Source organism: Gorilla gorilla, chromosome 1, assembly GCF_029281585.2.
Source record: "Gorilla gorilla gorilla isolate KB3781 chromosome 1, NHGRI_mGorGor1-v2.1_pri, whole genome shotgun sequence".
Classification (NCBI taxonomy): Eukaryota; Metazoa; Chordata; class Mammalia; order Primates; family Hominidae; genus Gorilla; species Gorilla gorilla.
Genome location: NC_073224.2, coordinates 21342466 through 21363301, shown reverse-complemented (window position 1 = coordinate 21363301; position 20836 = coordinate 21342466). Strand labels below are relative to the sequence as shown.

The following is a 20836-nucleotide window of genomic DNA, read 5'->3' as shown; positions in this document are numbered from 1 at the left end:
TTTTTCTTTAAAATTTCAGCAAAATGTATAGCTTTAACATAGAATGATTTTCAGTAAGATGTCCTGAGGCAAAAAGGATGCACTGATATCTTCATAGGTGCTGCAATTCCACCGTCTGTGCTAAGTTGCAGGCTGTTTGCCTAAAAAGGCAAGAAACAAGAGGGCTGCTGCTAGGAAGACCAGCAAGGAAGGACACACACATTAAATCTAATACTATTTCTGGAATATTTTATTTGGTGAAGAAGGTTCAGAATCATTCCTGAGATGTGTCTCTTGAGGATCTCTTGTGGTCGGCCGTGAGGTGGACACCCTGTGGGTTCTGTTCTCGCCTGTATGTACCACCATTGTTCTGCACAGCAAAGGGGCTCACTCAGGACCTGTTTGTTGAAAGCAGGAACATTCCGATGAAGGCCAGCCTCATGTGACGTGGAGTTCTGGGAAAGTCAGAAACTCCCACGGACCTTCATAAACGTACACAAATATTTACTCTGCACAATCAATTACAGGCATTAAAAAAAAATACTGCCAACCTTGGTAGTGGGGCTTAGGATATTTCAATTTTAGTTTGGAAAGCACAAGAAGTGGGATGGGAAGGTGAGAGAGTGAGAATTGTGGCTAACACCGTCATCGAAGAGTGTCTGGTCAGACTTCCTTCCATATATGATCATTATGTATTGGATATTAAGGAACACATCAAAGGGGTGGGTTCCTCTTCATCTATTAGACAGTGTACATTTGTAGCTGCAGCAGTTAAGACCCACCACAATGACAACCCACTGACCCAGGATCTGCTCCGGACTGTAGTGGATTTGTGCCTTAGGGATCAAAATGCTGGAGGAGATGTGGTTCTTCTCCTCAAGGCCCTTACAGACAATGAAACACGCAATAAGGTGAAATGTGATCATGTCCTCCCTAGGCACTCCCAGGAAAAGTTCCTTCACGGCTGCTCCTCCTGCAGGGTTTTGTTGAGTACACAGGAGATAATGCTGATACCTCTTGTAGAGTATCTACAACGTATGAGGATACACCTGTGAGTTGGTGAGCTCTTGAAAAGCCGAGCCTTATGTCCTGTGCATTTTATATTCCCAGCACCTAGCATGGTCTGGAACATCAGATGATCTCCATAAATCTGTTTTTTTTTTTGAGACGGACTCTCACTCTGTCACCCAGGCTGGCATGCAGTGGCATGATCCCGGCTCACTGCAAGCTCCACATCCCAGGTTCACACCATCCTCTTGCCTCAGCCACCCGAGTAGCTGGGACTACAGGCGCCTGCCACCACAGGCGCCTGCCACCACGCCCAGCTAATTTTTTGTATTTTTAGTAGAGACTGGGTTTCACCGTGTTAGCCAGGAAGATCCTGATCTCCTGACCTTGTGATCCTCCCGCCTCAGGCTCCCAAAGTGCTGGGATTACAGGCTTGAGCCACCGCGCCCGGCTTCATAAATGTTTGTTACATGAGTACATGACAATCTTGTAAATGCTGATAATGGGGTGACAATTGGGAAACTCATCAAAACCTGGAGTGCTCAGGAATTGTATTATGTCACAGGATTGCTTCTTGACCTGTTTAGTTATACCTAATCCCACAGATTATACCTATAATGTAAAAAGATACGAAAGATTGTATAATGTGTACATGCTTCAGATCACAGAGAAATATAGTGTGGGAGGGACCGCCTCTATTTACCTTTTAACAGGGCTGTGTTCTAGGAAGTGTTTGTGATAGGGAAGTAGAGATAACACTTTTTCTTCAGGAAGAAGTCTGACTCTAGAAGGGGAGGAACTGAAAGCCCCAATCCAGTCTCAGGGAACCCAGCTCAAAACTCTGACAAAAAAGCCTGCTCAGGAAATTCTACGGTGTGGCTGGAAGGTAAGTTAGAGGCTGCCTCTACCTGCTTTATTATTCCTGCGTATAGATGACTGTTGCTGTCCATTTAGGCAGAGTCAATTCCAGTCTAGCTTAAAAGATTCTTCTGAGACCCTTTAATCTTTCAGCATCTAATTCAAATGTCAAGCAATTTACAATAATAGTTTCAAATAATGCTTCCTCACAGGTGAGTCAACATTTCTAAGAAAGCAGAAAAGTTGGGTATAAAAAGTTCAATTCTTCCTCGTCGGAAAAAAGATGCAAGACATTTCTACCGTGGGCTGAGCGCTGCCTGGAGGCCAGGGAGGAAGGGGTGAGCGGACCGCGCTGGGATGTGGGTGCCTGGAACTGCCAATCTCTCCGTTTTCCCCCTGGCTCCTAAAGGTCTCTTAGCAGCATTTCCTGCACGCTGGCACCCCCTGTCCTCCTAACGTTTTACTGCCTGCGTGTTTCTCTGTGCTTCCCCACCCTCCGACCCACAGGGCCCGGGGCGCCCTCCGGGGGCCGGCACACGGCAGGGTCTCGCTTCCTCGCGCTGTCTTCTTCAGATGGGATCACTTCGACTTGCGGCCGTTTGGGCGTTCGCGGGGCCTCGGCGATTCTGTGGCGTCCTGGGCTGTGTATGTAGCCCCAGCGGCCGAGGCTCACGGATCCGACCGCCCGGCCGCCGCGTCTGTCCCAAGTTGGGAGACGGGAGGGCCGGGTGGGGTCGCGCCTGCGCCAGGGGGCGGCTCAGAACCAGACTCGCGGTTTTTAACTTATTCCTCAGAGGGACGAAAGCGAGTCCCGACAAGGACGGAGACGGCTCTCTAGAAGCCGGGGTCCAGGTAGGCTGCCCGGCCCTCGTGCTCGCCCAGCGCCGCTCATGCTGCGCCCCGCAGCCCCCTCCCCAAGAAGGGCGTCCGGGCCCCTCCTGGACGCGCAGCTCCCGCGCGCCGCGGGGCCTGGGAACAGCGCACCGGCTGCGCCCAGAGCGGGGCGGACGGTGAGACTGACGGCGTCCGCGCCCAATCGTGGGGCGGGGCCGAGGGGGCCTGCAGGCAGCGACCAATGGGAGCCCGCAGAGCGGGCGGGGGGCGGTGCCGCTGGGCGGGCGGGCGGTGGCATCGGGAGCCGGCGCGGCAGACTGGGAGCCCGGGAGGAGCTGGCGGAGCGAGAGGAGGAGGAGGACGGAGGAGGAGCACCGCGCCCCCGCCGGCCGCCCGAGCGCAGGCCGAGAGCTCCAGCCGCAGCCGGCGGGTCCGGGCCGCCTCCGCCGGGGCCCGGCGCGGGGAGAGTCCGGGCCGATGGGCAGCCCGGGGCAGCGGCGGGCGGCGAGGCGGCAGCCCGGGTACGCGCCGCCCGGCGCGCACAGGCTATAGCAGGTCCCGGCGGACGGCGTTGCGAAGGTTCGTGTCGGGGAATCCGACGGGCAGCGTGGCGAGGGTCGGTTCGGGATGCCTGCGGCCAGGCGGGGACTGTCCCGAAGGGGAAGGGGATGCCCTTCGTGGCGCTTTGGGGGGCTGACGGCGGCGAGGGTTGCGAGGGGCGCGGGGGTGCGAGGGGCGCGGCGCAGGGTCCGGCTTGTAGACGCAGATGCGCCGGCGCTCCCGATCCCCGGCTGGAAGAGGAGCCGCCGCCGCCTGTTCTCTCCAAGTTATCGATCGGCTGAAAGGTTATTCCCGTCTCGGCGACACAGGCACTGAGGAGGATCTCCTCCAGGTGCCCAGAACTCCGCTCTGACTAACGCTCTCTGGAAGGGCTCGCGGTTGCCCGACGCAGCTTCCCTGGCGCGCCTGGCCGGCTGACGCCGAACTTGCTGCGGGGCTAATTCCCCTTCTAGAGGGGGTGCGCCCGGAGCGCGCGCCCTCACCGGGACGGATCCCTCTTTGTAAGACCGTGAGCCTCCGGCGAGCGCTCTTCTCACTCACCGCGACCTTTCTTCCCACTTTGCCAGCTCCTGGGCCTCTCCGGGTCTTCCCGTGTCAGTGAGGGTAGTTTGCCCACGTCCTGGGAATATCCCTAGGAACACCTACAGATTAATTTTCAGCCGTGCTGCAAACCCAAAGAATCAATTTCGGCTCATCATCTGCAAGAGAGAGCCGAGGCTTCTCGGAAAGAGAGAACAACTTGGCATTACCCCTGTGGGAGATATTTGTCATCATTAACCTGCTTGAGTTAAATTAATTCAGCCCAAGATGACTCTGGCCTGAGTATTGGAAAAAATCAAGTGCATTGGTTACGGAATTGTGCTCACGAAAACATGATTTTGGTCAAAACAAAATTGTAGACATTTTGGATTTTGGTTAGATCGAGACTGGGTTTTGACAAGGATGGCTTTTTTTAAAAAAAACAAGGAAAAAAACCCTCAAAGAATCTTGGTGATTCTCATGTCTTTGCCCAGTAAGTTCAAAATAGTCGCACAGATTTTTCTTTTCTTTGCCTCTTTTGTCTGCAGTCTCCATTCTAAACGTTAACACTAGATGGCTTTCTTATGACAGACATTTAGTAAACTGCCTATTTGAGTTGCGTTTGTGTGCAGCCTAGGTTGTAATTTTTCTAGTGTTACAATTAGTAATTGAAGAAAAGAGATCTCCCAAACTGTTGCTTTTTATTACTTTCCTAGAAAACCTACACATACCGATATTTTTGCGGATATTGAGAGGTGGCCTATTATTTTTGGCATTCCCAAAGTTGAATTTCAAGAGACAACTTGGTTACTGTATTTAGTTACATCATTTAAGAATGCCTGTTTCATGTTTGGACTTATTTAAAGAATTCAGAGTTCTGTTAGTTTTGTTATTCTGTTTAGACAATATTTCCAGTTAAAAGATGTTTACCTCTTGATTGAATTTCACTGCTTGATTCAGAGTTATAAGAGAGTATTATTCATGAGAAAAATGCAGTCTTTCTTAAGTTTTGGGTATAAATCACATTGATTCTTCCTAAAAGATTCCATTGATCCATTTTGGGAAGAGATGCAGTTAAAGTATCTGCATGATTCATACCAGGGATTGTGTTAGGGACATCTCCCCAGAGGATGTTTGATTTTTTCATTTCTAAGCACAAGCCCTTTTATGACAAGCTCAATAGCCCGTAGTTTCAGCAGTAACAGCAGCAGCAGCAGCAGCAGGCTCCCAGTTATGTTTTTAAGCACTTTTATTCTAAAGCAAGATCACGGCAGCCTGTCCAAATCTTGCCTAGGTAGGCAAACTTATTTATACGCTGGGTAAATATCTTGAAATTATCTTTGTAGCTATCATTTATTGTGTGCCTTGCCCAGCTTAAAATAAGACATATTGAATTTGTTCTAAATTAGAGTGTATTCATAAATAGCTGAAGGAAAAAGAAGAGAAACTACAGAGCAAACATCTGGGAAGTAGGAAATGAAATCAGAAACAGCTTTTATCAGTACCCACATTCTACCTATAGATGGGGTGAAATGAACTTGGATAAGAAGCAGTGTAAGCACTTGATCCGGAAAATAAAGCAAGAGCTAGATCACAGGTATGGGGGTGGAGCTTCTGGCTTTTAGTATGGGCCACAGATTTTCCCAGTTGCTTTAAGTATATGTTTCTCATTAAATGCTTTTTATGTTTTTAAATCATAGATTTTCTCAAAGAGCTTTAATTGTACGGAATGTAACTTTTAGTCTAATAAGGGAATTATCAGATCATGATTTGGCTTCTATGATGCTTACTGTAGTTAAAGCTGTGTAATATGGATTTGGAAGGTGTTTTTTTTTTCTCCCCCTCACCCCCCAAGACTGGGATGGTGCTTTGAAGGGTTCCTTGTTACCTGAGCTTAGTAAACACTTGTCCACCTTGGGGATCTTTTTACCTGAGGCAAAGGGGAAGCGGGTTATTATTTTGAAATTAGCAGTCTATTTCTGAAAGTAAGGAAATACTAGCTACCCTGAAAAACCAGTTGTTTGGTAATTGAAACTGGTTTAAAAGCACTGTGTTTGGGCATCGAAACTAGTTTGAAAGGATTGTGTTTCCTGCATACTTTTCAAAGAACTATGTGTTTATGTGGATACAGCCCCTTGCCCCCAACCATAATTGGTAAATGCAGGGTTATTTTTTGAGATTGAGGAAGGCACTGAGTTTTTGAACTTCTGATCAATTTATGGTGGTAGTTTAGGATTACAAATCCTTTTAAAGACACACCGAATTTGAAGAAAATTTAGACTAGGGTATTGTTAATTGAAAAGCTGCTTTTTTTTTTTCTTTCTGTTTTGAACTTCAATGAAATACAAAGTACAGTCCTAGAGAATAGTGAACCATGTTCTAGGTTTTCTACTTCTGTTAATGTGCCTAATTCATTTGCAGAGTGAGAGTAGAAAAAGCTTTAGGCACAGACAGGAACCTTGAGCTTCCTGCCTCTACCACCTGTCACAAATGAATTTGGATGAAAGTATTTTCATGATCCCTTTCAGCACCAAAATTTGGGGTTTCTTTAAGGTTTAAAACGAGCGCATTAGAGTAATGAAAATGCCTGACTGGGATGTTTATATTTTTCATGATTATGTCATTTCTTTGCCTTGGCCTATAGTAAGTTTGTATGTGAATGCTTTGCATGAGGGTCATAGCTACTTGGTTTACCTTGAAATCAATGATTCAGAAATTGCTTTTTCTGTTCCAATTGCATTTAGCTGTGACTCCTTTTAAAAGTGTGGTAACAATGTGGTAGGAATTTAAAAGCCTCCCAACTTTAGACATAGATTATTTTGATCCTTTCTGAACTGGATTCATAAACTTTGGTTCCAAAGAGCAGCAGCTGTAGAAGGGAGCCAGATCTTGACTCACTGTTGAGGTTCTGCTTCTTGAGAGATTTCATATTTAGTGCACCCCAATTCCTTGGTTCGTTCTTCTCCCCCAGTACTAGATAGCCAAGTTGGGTGGTAGGAAGGAAGAAAATATGCAGCAAGTCGAGTCTAGTTGTCATAGCACCTTTGGACCAGAAAGGACCTTAAAGATTGTCTCGTCATGTTGTTCCTATGCCTTTTGTTTTCATCTACCTGTAAAATGAAAAAAAAAAAAAAGCAAATATTAGGGATTGTCAGATATGTTAGCATTTAATGTTGCTACATAAGTGTGTTTAAAATTGACAACAGCAGTTATTACCTATTGTCAATGCATTTCGTCAAAATCCGTTTGATGTACCAAAAAAGAGAAAAGGTGGGGAAAGGGGGAAGAATATGTATGCTGTCAGACTTAAAGGAGAGTTCTTCCTATCCAGAGAGGAGCTGTGTTAAAATTACCCCACTCGTGGATTTATATCTATCCCCACACAGACACTTTTTTCTTTTGCATGGGTCAATGAAAAATTCACTAAGGATTTGGAAATCGCTGAGTAGCTCAACTAACCGTTCTTTGATATTTGGATCCTTTTATATAATCTCTGTAAGTGGTCTTCCGGTAATACCTGAACATTGCAAGTAACGGGTGGTGATTTCCACCTTTTAATGGTTTTGAGTACTAGAAAGTTTTTTGGCCTATAGAATTGAAATCTGATTCTGCTTGTTTATTCAAATTCTACTGCCTTGGTGGCCTACAGAACAAATCCTTCAGTCTCTGTCAGAGTTGGGCTCTTGGTGTAACGTGACCCGTGAACGTGACCCGTGGTAGAGTACAGCAGGAGTGTCTTGTCATAGGTTGCATGTTGCTTGCACTGATGTAGTCCAAGTTTGCATTTACTTTTCTGGTGGCCAGACTCAACGAGTTTCCTTTTCACTAAAACCCGCCGAGCCGTTAATCACATGCTGCCATTGAACCTCGTCTTTCCATCTTGCGCTGATGTCACTGCAAAACCTGACATTTATTGCGCTGTGGTTTTGCTTTATTTTAGCTGATTCTTTCCGTCATGCTTTTTAGAATTTGATTATATTATTTGGCACCTTTACCTGTCCTCCCAAAGAAATGCTGTCTGTACATTATTAGATCAGACTCTTTTATATCTTTACTTAAGCCGGTGATGAAATTGTTAAACTGGCTGAACAGCACGAAGTGTGTCTCTGGAAACTTCCCTCGAGGCTTACAAGGAGTCACACTCTCGTTTATAGTTAACTACTAATGCTGTTAATATCTTATAACTGGCCCATATATCTCCACCTTTCCACATGGATATCCTGAAAGAGTGTGTCAAACCTCCTTTGCTGGTTCTACTGACCAAATTATGCTGAGTAATAATGAGTTCATTTTCAGTGTGTCCCTAGTAACGAGCACTCTCTTCTGCATATGATTAAGAAAATGTGTTAAATGACTGACTGGTTTGAGACACTAGGGTCACACTGTGATCTGTGACCTCTGGAGGCCTTAGGAACTGCAATGCTTGTAGGAAAAATTAGAGTCTTGTTGGACTTTCTTCAGCTTATTTTTTGGTTTGGTATTCTCTTGTGTTGAATTGCTTTCAGATAGTGGGGGAGAACACCACAGTCTCTTCCGGTTTTGTTTTAATTGGTTGATATACTTCTCTTCCTATTTTACTAATAAACATTTAGCCAGAAGGGGTGTCTTGAACTCTGCCCATTAGATTACTCCATATTTTTCACTTCTGCATATTTGCTTAATCTGCTGAGAAATATCCCCATTTAGTTGAGTTGCTCAAGAAATCAGAACAGTCCGAAGTAAGCTATCTGGTAGTTTATTCAAACTCTTAAGTAAAAATATCTAGGGAAAGAGCCAGTGTTAAAAATTGTTACTGTGGAAAGTAAGAACTCCTGGGTGAATAAAAGATTATGTATGCTGAGATGAACTATTGTGTGGAGTTTTAAAAGAAAGTTCTGATTAATGCTTAAGGCATAGTGTCCTGTGAAGTCAGCATAACTACTTTCACTGTCTTCTGGAGGTGGTTTTGATAACACATTTGGTTCCTTGTTGAACAGTGGGTATTCACATTGTTCAGGAATAGCTTTGGGATACTGTCCTCTCTGTATTGAAGTTTCTAATAAGTAATTTTAGGAATTATAGTTTTGATTCTTTGTACAGGGCAAATGCTACCTGTTTCAGGTGTTTAAATGGCCTAATGCAAAAAACTGGTTTCTTTTTAGTAGGTTCTCAAGGTTCTCAAACTTTTTTCAACATGCATCCCATGTATACACAATTGTCTAAGTGTTCATGTATGTATGCGTATACATGTATACATATCTGCATGCACGTTTGTGTGTGTGTATATGTGTAGTATATCTGTATGTATAAACATATAGTTTACTGTGCTAAGATATTATGGACATAAAACAAATGTACATTTTAAGAAGATTAATATTAAAAATAAATAGATGTAGAAGTATTTTCTCTGCATCTCAAGGGCATTTGTATCTTTGAAATGTGTGGCCCCTGTGTAGAGACCACTGTTGTACTACCACTGGTTAGAGTTTATAGCAGTTGAGAAATGGAATTTCTAGGGAGCCTGTAGGGTCTTGTGAGGCAAGCCGAAGACAAACTCCACTCTTGATGGGCCTTATATTTACTGTGTATTTATTCTTTTTCCCGAAGACATTTCTGACTTTGGCCTGTTTTCTTCCGGAATTGCTTGTGGGTCTTGGTTTGGGGTTTCATTTATTGAGGGGTAGGAGGTTAATGTAATGGCGATGCTATTCTCCTTAGAAAGTTTCTAATTGAACTCAGCTGTTTTTTTGTTTTGTTTTGTTTTGTTTTTTTGAGACAGAGTCTCGCACTGTCACCCAGGCTGGAGTGCAGTGGTGCGATCTTGGCTCACTGCAAGCTCTGCCTCCTGGGTTCCTGCCATTCTCCTGCCTCAGCCTCCCAAGAAGCTGGGACTACAGGTGCCTGCCACCATGCCTAGCTAATTTTTTTTTGTATTTTTAGTAGAGACGGGGTTTCACCATGTTAGCCAGGATGGTCTCGATCTCCTGACCTCGTGATCTGCCCGCCTCGGCCTCCCAGAGTGCTGGGATTACAGGCGTGAGCCACTGTGCCTGGCCTGAACTCAGCTGTTTAAGAAGCATCATACTATCACACTCAGACAAAACCATTCCCAGGATCAGGGTATGTTAAAAGTTCAGATTGACAGCCTAGCTCTGTCTGTATGTGATTGGCCAGAACTGTAGCACACAGCCACCCGTAGTGCAAGGAATGCCTGGCTTCCCAGCCATTAGTGGGTTGGGAATGAGTGAGGAGAGACAGCAGGGAGCCCTGCTCTTGTATCTCCAGTAACTTCCAGCTAAACGAGCACCATCCACCCCCACCCATCCTCCTGTGCGATTTTAATAATGGAACATGAGCAGCAAACAGGCAGGGACATTTCTGGTTTACTGCTGTACTCCCTGCACTTAGGGGGTTTTTGCCACATAATAGGCTCACAGTAAACAAATATTTGTTAAAGAAATGATTGGGAGTTGTGGGTTGAACATAAAAGAACTTCCTTTATCTTGGCTTTTGTTGAACTAAATACTGTTGAGCAAGTTCTAATCATTATTTCTATTGTACATGATCTATCTTGAACAACAGTTTATACCTCATTTATGCCTTTCCTGGGTCGTTTGAAATGACCTGTGATTGAACTCTGATATGGAACTGGTAAAAATGTGGAAGTTTCTGAAGAGGGACTGTGTTCCATCTGTTACATCAAGAACTTTACAGCCCCATTCAGAGGGGTGTGGTTCCTGGGAGCCTGGGCACCCTTAGGTGGCCGCCTTTCATGAGAGAGTATGATTTACACCTTTCCCAGGTTTCAAAGTCTCATCTGTGCTGATGCCTGCATAGCCCTATTTGAATCCCATGAGGCTGCAGCTGACTTAAAAGCCCTGGCTGGGGCTTAATCAAGCTTACTGAACAGAAAGGATTTCTGAATTGTGTAGTACTGTCTGTAGTCCTTTAGCTCTCAGTCCATTACCAGGGCTCATTTCTACAGGAAATCATGATGTTTAAAAACCCCATCAGTAGTGTATAGTGCATCTTTTCTTGACTCAGTACATGAAGATATTATTTATGCCTTAAATGTGGTAGGTGCTCAGTAGCCATAGTCTTAATTTTATATGGTAAAAGTCTTTTATCTTTAATATCTTAACGTAGTGCTAGTTCTTATAATATGACATTAGAGGGATGTCATTCTAACTCCTATTTGTTTACATTTGTGTATAAGGTATGCTGTGATAAGTGCTGTAAGCAAGGCGTACATGATAGTAGAAGCATCCAGTTTATCAACCAATTTTATTTGAGGATCGTTGTAACTCATTTGTTTGGAATAATAGGTCATTTTTCCCATTTAAAATGTTTTAATTTGGGCATAGTGGCTCATGCCTGTAATCCCAGTGCTTTGGGAGGCTGAGGCAAGGATTGCTTGAGCCCAGGAGTTTGAGACTAGCCTGGACTGCAAAGCAAGACCTCATCTCTACAGAAAATTTTAAAATGAGCTGAGTGTGGTGGTGCACACCTGTCGACCTAGCCACTGGGGAGGCTGAGGAGGGCCGATCCCTTGAGCCCAGGCGTTTGAGGTTACAGTGGGCTGATCGTGCCAGTGGACCCCAACGTGTGTGACAGAGTGAGACCCTGTCACAAAAAAATAAAATGTTTTAAATGACAAGAATAAGTGAAGGAGACTAATGTTGATTTATGAAGAGAATAAAGAATTGGGGAGAGATATTCTTAAAGGCGAGTGTAAAATGTTATCGTGCTTGAACTTTCATTTGTGTTCTCTCATGTGTACTTAACGAGAACCTTATAAGGCTGGTGGGATTTTTTTCCCTTTTACAGATACAAAAACTAAGGTTTAATGAAAGTGTGGTTTTCTGAATCTGAGTCCTTATATTTTAAACCCATTTCTCTTGGTTCCAGCTATAGTGTTCTTTATTCTACAGCTCACTTGTAAGGTATGGTAGGTTTCAATAAATCATGATAAAAGGAAAGAATGAAAAGACAGACAGGAAGAAGGGAGAGAGGGAGGGACTAAAGAAGGTGTGTGCATATAAGAATGGCGGAATTACCGACTCACTATCACTGAAAGGGGGAAGTGGAGGCTAAGGGTTGGGCTAATGAGCTCATTGTTCTGGTCTAAAAACTGCCCTGTTCTCTCAGCCAGTGATTGTCTGTTATTAACTAGAAATTTTGTAATTTGTGGTGAGGTAGCAGTTTTACTGATTGAATCAGGTTATATATTCTTTGTTGGGAAGTGAGTGGGTCCTTCTGTGATCATGCAGAGAACATTTTTTTTAGCCCTGAGTCTTGGCCAAGATTAAAAGACATATAAGAGGAAAACAATTTTTGTTTTGCATTTATACTTTGCTAGATTTGCATAATCTTTGTTTAAGCCAGTTGAATGTGAATCCCTAAATAAATTTCAGGCATTTAAATATTTAAAAGGATTCATCCACAGTACTTTACTCACCCAAAGAATAAGTGCTTACAACAAAGAAAATAACACCCTTGCAGATGCAGCCTATATAGACTTTGTTCACCTTGTCATTGAATTATACAACATTAATAGCGAAGCTAGAATTTGAACATTCACTGAAATGCTTAGCTGGCTCTGTTCCAAAATATTGTTTCCCTGGTAGAGAAAGCAGGACAATTTGTTTAAAACTGGCAGTTCGCCAGTCAGAATAGCTCTGACGCAATCATTGCAGTAACTACTTTGCTCTGACTGCTAATTTTAGGGCAGTTAAATCTGGGTGATGTCTGATGGCTGCTGTCGCTGTGCGTCTGGTTATGTGGAGCTTTCTAAATTCATCCTCTTAGCTTGGCACCGTAACTTAGTTCTTTCTGAGATAAGCTGTGGAGCAGAGGGGATGTTGAGTCGGCACAGGATATGTGCATGGAATGAGGAACAAGGCCCTAGGAGAGTTTCAAGAGACACTGCTTTAATCTTACTACGCTCTTTGTTATTCCAATAGCAGAGGCTTAGCACATCTGTACTTCCCTTGCTGTAGCACCCTGGGAGGTGTTGAGGAAGGTGGAGAGAAGTGTACATCGAGACACCTGCCTTCATGGAGCAGGGTTCTGGCAATATGCACTTGCTTTCCTTGTCATCCTTGCAAGCATTAGTGTGTTTAAAAGTGAACTTTTACCTTCTTCCTTTTTGGAACAGGTAAAACTACGGAGAAAAACGGTAATTTAAAAAAATCGGGCCGGGCGTGGTGGCTCATGCCTATAATCCCAGCACTTTGGGAGGCTGAGGCGGGCGGATCATGAGTTCAGGAGTTCGAGACCAGCCTGACCAACATGGTGAAACCCCGTCTCTACTAAAAATACAAAAATTAGCCAGGCTTGGCAGCGCGTGCCTGTAATCCCAGCTACTCAGGAGGCTGAGGCGGGAGAAACGCTTGAACTCGGGAGGCGGAGGTTGCAGTGAGCTGAGATCGCGCCACTGCACTCCAGCCTGGTGAGAGAGCAAGACTCCATCTTAAAAAAAAAATCTATTTGGAGCATTTAAGAGCAGAGTAGAATAACCTGCTATTGCAGATGATACAAGTGGGATAAGGGGTTCTTCCGTGGCCTTGTCTAACTCCCTCAGCTTTCTGGGGCAGTGACTATAATCCAATTTTAAAATAAGGATGTGGGGCCATGCCATCTTGAAGTCTTTTTAAATGCTGGCTTTCTAAGATTTCCAAGTTAACAGGGGCACCCTAGGGTGTGAGACCCCTGAGGACAGGGATCTTGTCCTTCCATCCCTTCCATCCCGTCCTGGGTAGCTGTCAGGCAGAGTCAGCAAATTAACTGACTCTTAGAATTTAGTCCTCAGAGGGACTTTGAGTGTTCTTCTAGTTAAACTTCCTTATGTTACTGATTCAGAACTATCAGAGGCAATGATTTAATCACTAGAGCTATCGTGTAGTAGCATGGGCTACCTTATTAGGTGATGAATGCACAGCCTTCTTAGGTGATGAACTAACTAACTTGGGCAGAGTTGATGGCTATGTGTCAGGTGTATTAGAAAAAGATTCCTGTGTAAATGAGACCATATGATAGATGGGCACTACAGCTTCTTTCAAATGAAAGACTGTGTGGTTAGCTGAGAATAAGGTGGGTTTGCATGGTTAGGAAAACATTCAAGGAAGATAGAACTTGAGTTAAACTTTGGAAAATGGTTAGGATTTGAGTTTTTGTTGAGGGCCTCTTGTGTGCAGGGAAACTGTAGGCCCTCTCCAAGACCAGAAGATACATACAGAACACTCTCAGTTGTTCCTTTGATCACAGTACTATCTCTATTAAAATGATCTGCTTAAATACAAACTCATCTTTTTGCCTGGTTTAGGTTTTGCAACTCCAGAAATGGATTTTATTAACAAAAGCAACATTAAGGAGAAGTGACGGACAGTATTTTCAAAGTGGTGATAATTACTTTGTCTATCACGTAAGATGGTCATTATGTTTTTTTTCCTCACTGTAATTTACTAAAGGTTATAGACTGTGTCATAAAACTAAAGGAAAAATTATTTTGGATATACAGAGATATAAATGATGTTTTGGTATAAAATTACTGAATTCATTTCAGTTAGTTGACAGAATACATACATAGTATTATATTTGCAACTCAAGGTCATGTGTTTTGTTTTGAGACTTTATACTTAGGAATATATAACTTGATAATTGATACACTGAAGTGATTTATTTTAAAATTTTGCTGAGTAACAAGAGTTTTTTTTTTTTTTTTTTTTTTTGAGATGGAGTCTCACTCTGTCCCTCAGGCTGGAGTGCAGTGGTGCAATCTTGGCTCACTGCAACCTCCGACTCCTGGGTTGAAGCGATTCTCCTGCCTCAGCCTCCTGATTAGCTGGGATTACAGGCGCACGCCACCACGCCCAGCTAATTTTTGTATTTTTAGTAGAGACGGGGTTTAACCATCTTGGTCAGGCTGGTCTCGAACTCCTGACCTTGCGATCCACCCGCCTTGGCCTCCTAAAGTGCTGGGATTACAGGTGTGAGCCATCGCGCCCAGCCACAAGAGTTTTAAACTGAGGCGACATTAGGAAGGATGTCTGTGGACAAAAAGAGCTCGCCTCGCCTGAGCATCCCTTCCGCCCCCAGGTCTCTGGGGTGTTGTTCGTTTGCTGCTGATGCTCCCTTCCTTCAGTCCACTTCCTATCTTATGTCTCATGAACTAACAGTAAGTGCTGGGTAAGATTTGCGTTCTGCTTTAAACTTCTGAGATTTATTTAAACCAATAAATCTCAGTGTAATCACCATATACTTTCCCCCAACATTTTATCATGCAAATTTGCAATCTTACAGAAAAGCTGAAAATATTGTGTGGTGTAGTGGACACCTCTGTACCCACCTCCTGGATCCCACAGTTGTTCGGTCTGGCTTTATTTGCTTTATACATATCTCTCTGTCTTCTACCCTTCCATCAATCCATTTTATTTTTTGGATGCATTTCAGAGTAAGTTGCACACTTTTTACACTTTATCACTAAAGACTTCGGCATGTATATTGTAAACGAGTTAAAAAGTTTTACATTTTCTGAAGTAAAAGGTATAGAGTGAAATGCACAAATCTTAAGTGTATCATTCTGTGAGTTTTGATAAATGCATACACCCATATGGCCCATACTTCTATTAGGATGTGAAATGTTTCTCTCACTTCCGAAAGTTCTCTGATGTCCCTGCCTAGTCAACTTACTCTTTTGTTTCCCACCTTTATCTGAGGCAATCTTTGTTCCTTTTTTTTTTAGGGCCATTGATAAGTTTTGCATGTTCTTGCACGTGATGTAAATGCAATCATGCCGTATGCACTCTTGTGTATAAAGCTTCTTTCAAAATTCAGCATAATTTATTTATTTTTACTTTGTTGTATACTTTGTATGACCACACTGGGTTTTCTTTACCTTCATCTTGATCACATGACCTTTTCAGAGGTCATATCCATTTGTCAAATGATTTTAGGAGCAATTTCTGTCAGATATTTATGTATTTATCTTCAGTCACATCTCAACTTCCCTTTTCCTTACAGGGCTGTGATTTTCCTATTTGATTTGGCAGTTTCCCCACTGGGTCTCATCTTACATCCCACCCATTCATTCTGGAGATGAGGTGCTTCTTTTGTTAGTTGGCTGACACTTGCTGCAGGCCTGGCTCAGGCCAGCTCACAGCATTGAGCTGAGCAACTTTGCTTCTGAAGAGATGGATCCTGACATATTACTGGTTTATTTGTATCTGATACTTAGAAAATTTTAGGTGAATGAAAATAAATCTGTTTATCTTTGCAAAACTGAGGAATTATTTCTAATTAATTCGAATTATTTCCAATTATTTCAAATGCAACAATTATTAAAACTAAAAAAATTTCCTGAGTTCAGTTTTATGATAAAATATGAAGGAGACTAATCAATTAGCCCTGAAAAAATACAGATTTTCAATCACTTATGCTGAAGAGATACTGGCTGGCAAAATGAAAACCTAGTTGACCTAAAAATAAAATTCTAGACTTAATTAACCTCCCGCTTTTCTGTTTCTTCTACTACTGAAGTTCTGAGTTGCTAAACCTCTCCAAACATAAATGAAAGTACTAAAACGTTTTCATCAGCTGTACCGGGTTAATGGTGGTTTTGCATGTGGAATGTGCCATCAAGGTGGGAAGACTTTTCCTTAGGGCTGTATTGGTGAAGGTAGCTCTGCCTGCTCTAAGAGACACTACAAAATGCTCTGGCGGTGGAAAAACTGATTTCTTTCTAGTGTGACAGCCCAAAGTCCGGACAGGTAGGCTGCTCTCCTCCACCTGACACGTCTGGATTCAGGTTCCTTCCATCTGTTTCTGCCACCATAGGGCCCAGCCTCACTGCATTGCCCTGAGTGGTCTGTGCTGAGGCTTGTTGAGGGGGAAGGGGCACCCAGGTGTGCATCACCTAAAGGGCTGGCCCAGAAGGGTCTCCTCCATCCCTTCCACTCTCATTCTTCTGGAGCTCTTACTATGACCTGACCTAACTTCAGGGGATGCTAGGGAATATCGTGTAGCTGGTTATCCCTGGGCTTCTGTTCTAGTCTTGTGGAATTAGCATTGCCAATTGTTTGGTTCTGCTTTGCCCAGCGGGTTTTATGATGCTTTGTGTGATGCTGGATGTTAGAACTCTTGTGTTGGGGGCTTCCCTAGTTAGTATTCCTCTCTACTGTAGGATAAAAGTCCTTGTGATCTTGAGCTCTTTTTGCTATACTGTACTCCCAAGATACAGAACACATTTTGGATAGATCAGACATGGGCTAAGACTGAGGGGCCATCTCCATGGCTATGGGGCCTGTATGTCAGTCAGCGGCTTCCTCTCTAAAAGTCCCCATTTCTGAACCTGTAAGTGCAAAAAATTCAGTCTGTGTCATAGTATTATGGAGAGGATTTATCGAGAAAAGCTGCCTATCATATAGCTGGTGCTCAGATGTATTCATTCGTCAGCTATTTATTACATGTTCTTTTTTTACCAGACACAGTTCTAGGGACTCAGGTTATGGTGGTGAGTAAGGCAGACAGGGTGTTGCCCTTGTGGTGCGCTTATTCTGGAAATACAGTAGATTTTCTAATAATATTTCTCAAGATAGAGTCCTCCCCGCCTCCCGCCCCCCCTCATTGGAAGTAGTTTAGTTCTGGGTGGAGGAAGGGAGGGTAAAGTCTAATAATTAGATTGCTGACAGATTCTATAACTTCGAAAGAAATGTTACTGGAGACATGGATCAGGGGATGTAATAAAAGACCTAGTCCCTGTTTAAAATTCAGACTCATAATAGAAGGCTTAAGAGACACTTGATGAATGGAATAATGGTAATCACTTATTCAGGAGCCAGAGGGTTTCTTGGGAGCAAAAACCTTTCAAATGACTGCAGGGCCCTCTGTCTTGCCTGCGATTCAGAGGAAGTTCCATTGGAGTCCAGGGGCCATCTCATACTCTGAGGAGCTGGGATGGGGTCGGGGCAAATAGTAAGGAAGCAGTTGTGCGTGTGATTTTCTCCTTCTCTAATGAGCTCGCGTTGTGCTGCTTTAGCCTGAAAGGACCTTCAGCAGACTGCTGGCTAGCACCTTGAAAAACTCTTGAAGTGACGATTCTGATCGATTTTAGTGGCCACTTTGGAGACCGTGTGGAGTAGATTCCGAGCCTGTGTCCAAGCTCAAGGGCAGCAAGTGCTGTGGTCAGTGCACCATGGTGTCAAGGACAGGAGATGGAGTGTGGCCACCATTCTTGGGCTCTTGAGTTTTGTGTCTCTAGAGTTATCTTGTGGTTTCCAAGGATGTGTAGCAGTAATTCTGATGATACCAGACATAAATATTCTTTCCAGAGGGTCACCTCATAACATCCACAGTGTACTATGAACATGAGCTTATTCCTCTCAGAATGTTTGAGAGTAGAGGCTTACACTTGTTTGCTCTAAGTTAAGGGATTATATCCAGCTTTGGAGTGGAATTTTCTCCTAGAGATTGGAGTGTTCATGTTCTTGAATGAAGACATGCAAAAGAATGAAAACTTAGTGATAAGGATGCATTTGTCACTTTCCACTATCAAATTAGAAAAAGAGGCAGAAAACTCTTGGTTAAAATAAATGACATTTCAAATTTTTGTAAGATGGAAAGGCTAAATTGTTTTTAACAGGAGCATCATGGCATTTTGATAATTCGAAAGTTGCATTCCTTTCCTTTTGAATGCTGCTGTCTGCTCGAGGTGTATTATAGATGGGCTATGCATATATTGCTAATTTTTGCCAATAACTTAATCATGGAAGGATTCCGGGAACCTCCCGAGCAATAAGAACACAGCTGAGCATTTCTTGAGCCTTTCATTTGATTTGGGGGCAGTAGCTGCGGCTAAGCAGCTGCAGATGGTATGTTTTCAATTCATGCTGTGGCAGTTTGGGAATTCTTTTTACATCTTTTTGTTTATAGTGAACAAAAGAGCAGTGTGGAACTTAATCAGTTAGATCAAATGTATATAAATTCTGAGGACGGTGTTTCTACTCTATCTGAACTGAAATACGAAACTTGTGTGTGAGGAAAACTGGCCTGCTGATTTATGGTGCCTGATTAAATCCTACATTAACATGCCTCTAAGATGTGTGTGCTTTGACTTTCCATTAATGGGTAAACATTTACACAGGCCTTGGCTGATGGAATAATGAGTTATTCCATCAGCCAAAACCCTTTATCTTTCTCTTCTTACGCTGTTACACGAAGTATCTGGCAATCCCTGTGTGGAGTGTGAGCCTATGCTTTTCATGACAGTAAGTTAGTGTAGTCTGTTGGTTGGGGATTTTGGAGGAAAAAGGGAAGCCTTCTACAGGAGGGTGAAGGTTTCTCAGAGTTCATGTCTTCGTGGGAAGAGTGGGAGGAGATGCCAAAGAAATTGCAAATATACTAATAATCCTCAGATAAGTGGTTTCTGCACAGTGCCCTCCTGCTAAGTGTTCTGTTATTGTTGGACTCGGAATAAAGACTTGCTGGACTCTGCCTCAAATCCTGTGGGCGATTCTTACATTTTTGTGTTCAAACCCATCCTAGCTTCCTGTTGCTCAGATACTGGGTGTGTTCTGTGGGTTAGAAAGCACATAGCACCTGAAAGATCATATTCTGTGCTCCCTACATTGAGATGAACTAATTTGACCTACATTACAACATTTTTGGCATTATACACACACACACACACGCACACACATATAATTTTGTTCTTGAATTTTAACTTAATTGGAAGCTTCTAAAAACTGGATCCTTCTAATCTTGTCTTTATGGTAGTATCTGTATTTTGTTCACAGCTTTTAATCCTTGCTCTATTCTTCTAAGTGTTTAGATTCCTAGTAACTTCCAGAATTGCTGGAAGACAGTTCCGTGTTGGATACCTTCAGAGAATGTATAGAATGCTGTTAACACCTGGAGAAGGTTCCCTTGACTCCATAATAAAAGTGTGTGGTTTGCTAAAGACCACCTGTAACTTTGCGTTTTCCTTCTTGCCTGGGCCTTTGTACAGCTTTACCACCCGGATGCCTTCTAAAAAGTCTAGTATAAAGGGTCTTGTGAAAACACTAATATTTTAAGTTACATCTTTCTGGGTAGAGACATTGTGAAGTCCATTGAAAAAGTACTGCTCACTTTTCCACCCACTCAAAATGAAGAGGTGACGAATAAGCTGAAGGTCAGTGTATTAGTCATGCTGCTGATAAAAGACATACCCGAGACTGGCAAGAAAAAGAGGTTTAATTGGACTTACAGTTTCACATGGCTGCGGAGGCCTCAGAATCATGGCAGGAGGTGAAAGGCATTTCTTACATGGCGGCAGCAAGGGAAAATGAGGAAGATGTTAAAGCGGAAACACTTGATGAAAACCATCAGATCTCGTGAGACTTATTCACTACCACGAGAACAGTATGGGGGAAACTGCCCCCATGATTCAAACTATCTTCCACCAGGTCCCTCCCTCCCACAACGTGTAGGAATTATGGGAGTACAATTCAAGATAAGATTTGGGTGAGGACACAGAACTAAACCATATCATTGCACCTCTGGCCTCTCCAAATCTCATGTCCTGACGTTTCAAAACCAGTCATGCCTTCCCAACAGTCCCCCAACGTCTACTCATTTCAGAAGTAACCCAAAAGTTAACAGTCCAAAGTCTCATCTGAGACAAGTTCCTTCCACCTATGAGCCTGTGAAATCAAAAGCAAGACAATTACTTCTTAGGTACAATGGAGATATAGGTATGAGTAAATACAGCTCTTCCAAATGGGAGAAACTGACCAAAACAAAGGGGTTACAGGGCCCATGCAAGTCTGAAATTCAGCGGGGCAGTCAAATGTTAAAACTCCAGAATGATCTCCTTTGACTCCAGGTCTCACATCCAGGTCATGCTGATGCAAGAGGTGGGTTCCCATGGTCTTGGGCAGCTCCACCCCTGTGGCTTTGCAGGGTACAGACTCCCTCCCAGCTGCTTTCATGGGCTGGCATTGAGTGTCTGCAGCTTTTCCAGGCGAACGGTGCAAGCTGTTGGTGGATCTACCATTCTGGGGTCTGGAGGACAGTGGCCCTCTTCTCACAGCTCCACCAGGCAGTGCCCCAGTAGGGACTC

At 43.5% G+C, this 20836-nt stretch overlaps 1 protein-coding gene and 1 long non-coding RNA gene across 8 annotated transcripts in view; one reads left to right on the top strand and one right to left on the bottom strand.

Moving 5' to 3' along the window:
- Window positions 1–206: 206 nt before the first annotated feature.
- Window positions 207–2323, bottom strand: LOC134758773 (uncharacterized). The gene is made up of 2 exons (XR_010134366.1): window positions 1896–2323; window positions 207–377 (listed from the first exon to the last, which is right to left on the bottom strand). It is a non-coding gene; the product is annotated as an uncharacterized lncRNA (long non-coding RNA).
- An 89-nt stretch (window positions 2324–2412) lies between these two features.
- Window positions 2413–20836, top strand: part of SIPA1L2 (signal induced proliferation associated 1 like 2) — a 233408-nt gene continuing 214984 nt past the window's right edge. For 2 of the 7 annotated variants that reach the window (XM_055372969.2, XM_055372999.2), the window contains exon 1: window positions 2422–2697. The gene's annotated coding sequence lies outside the window, so the exon portion shown is untranslated. Of the gene's footprint in view, window positions 2698–3128; window positions 3259–20836 lie in introns of those variants that run through there. The other 5 variants (XM_063707850.1, XM_055372948.2, XM_055372962.2 and 2 more) reach the window with 5 other exon arrangements.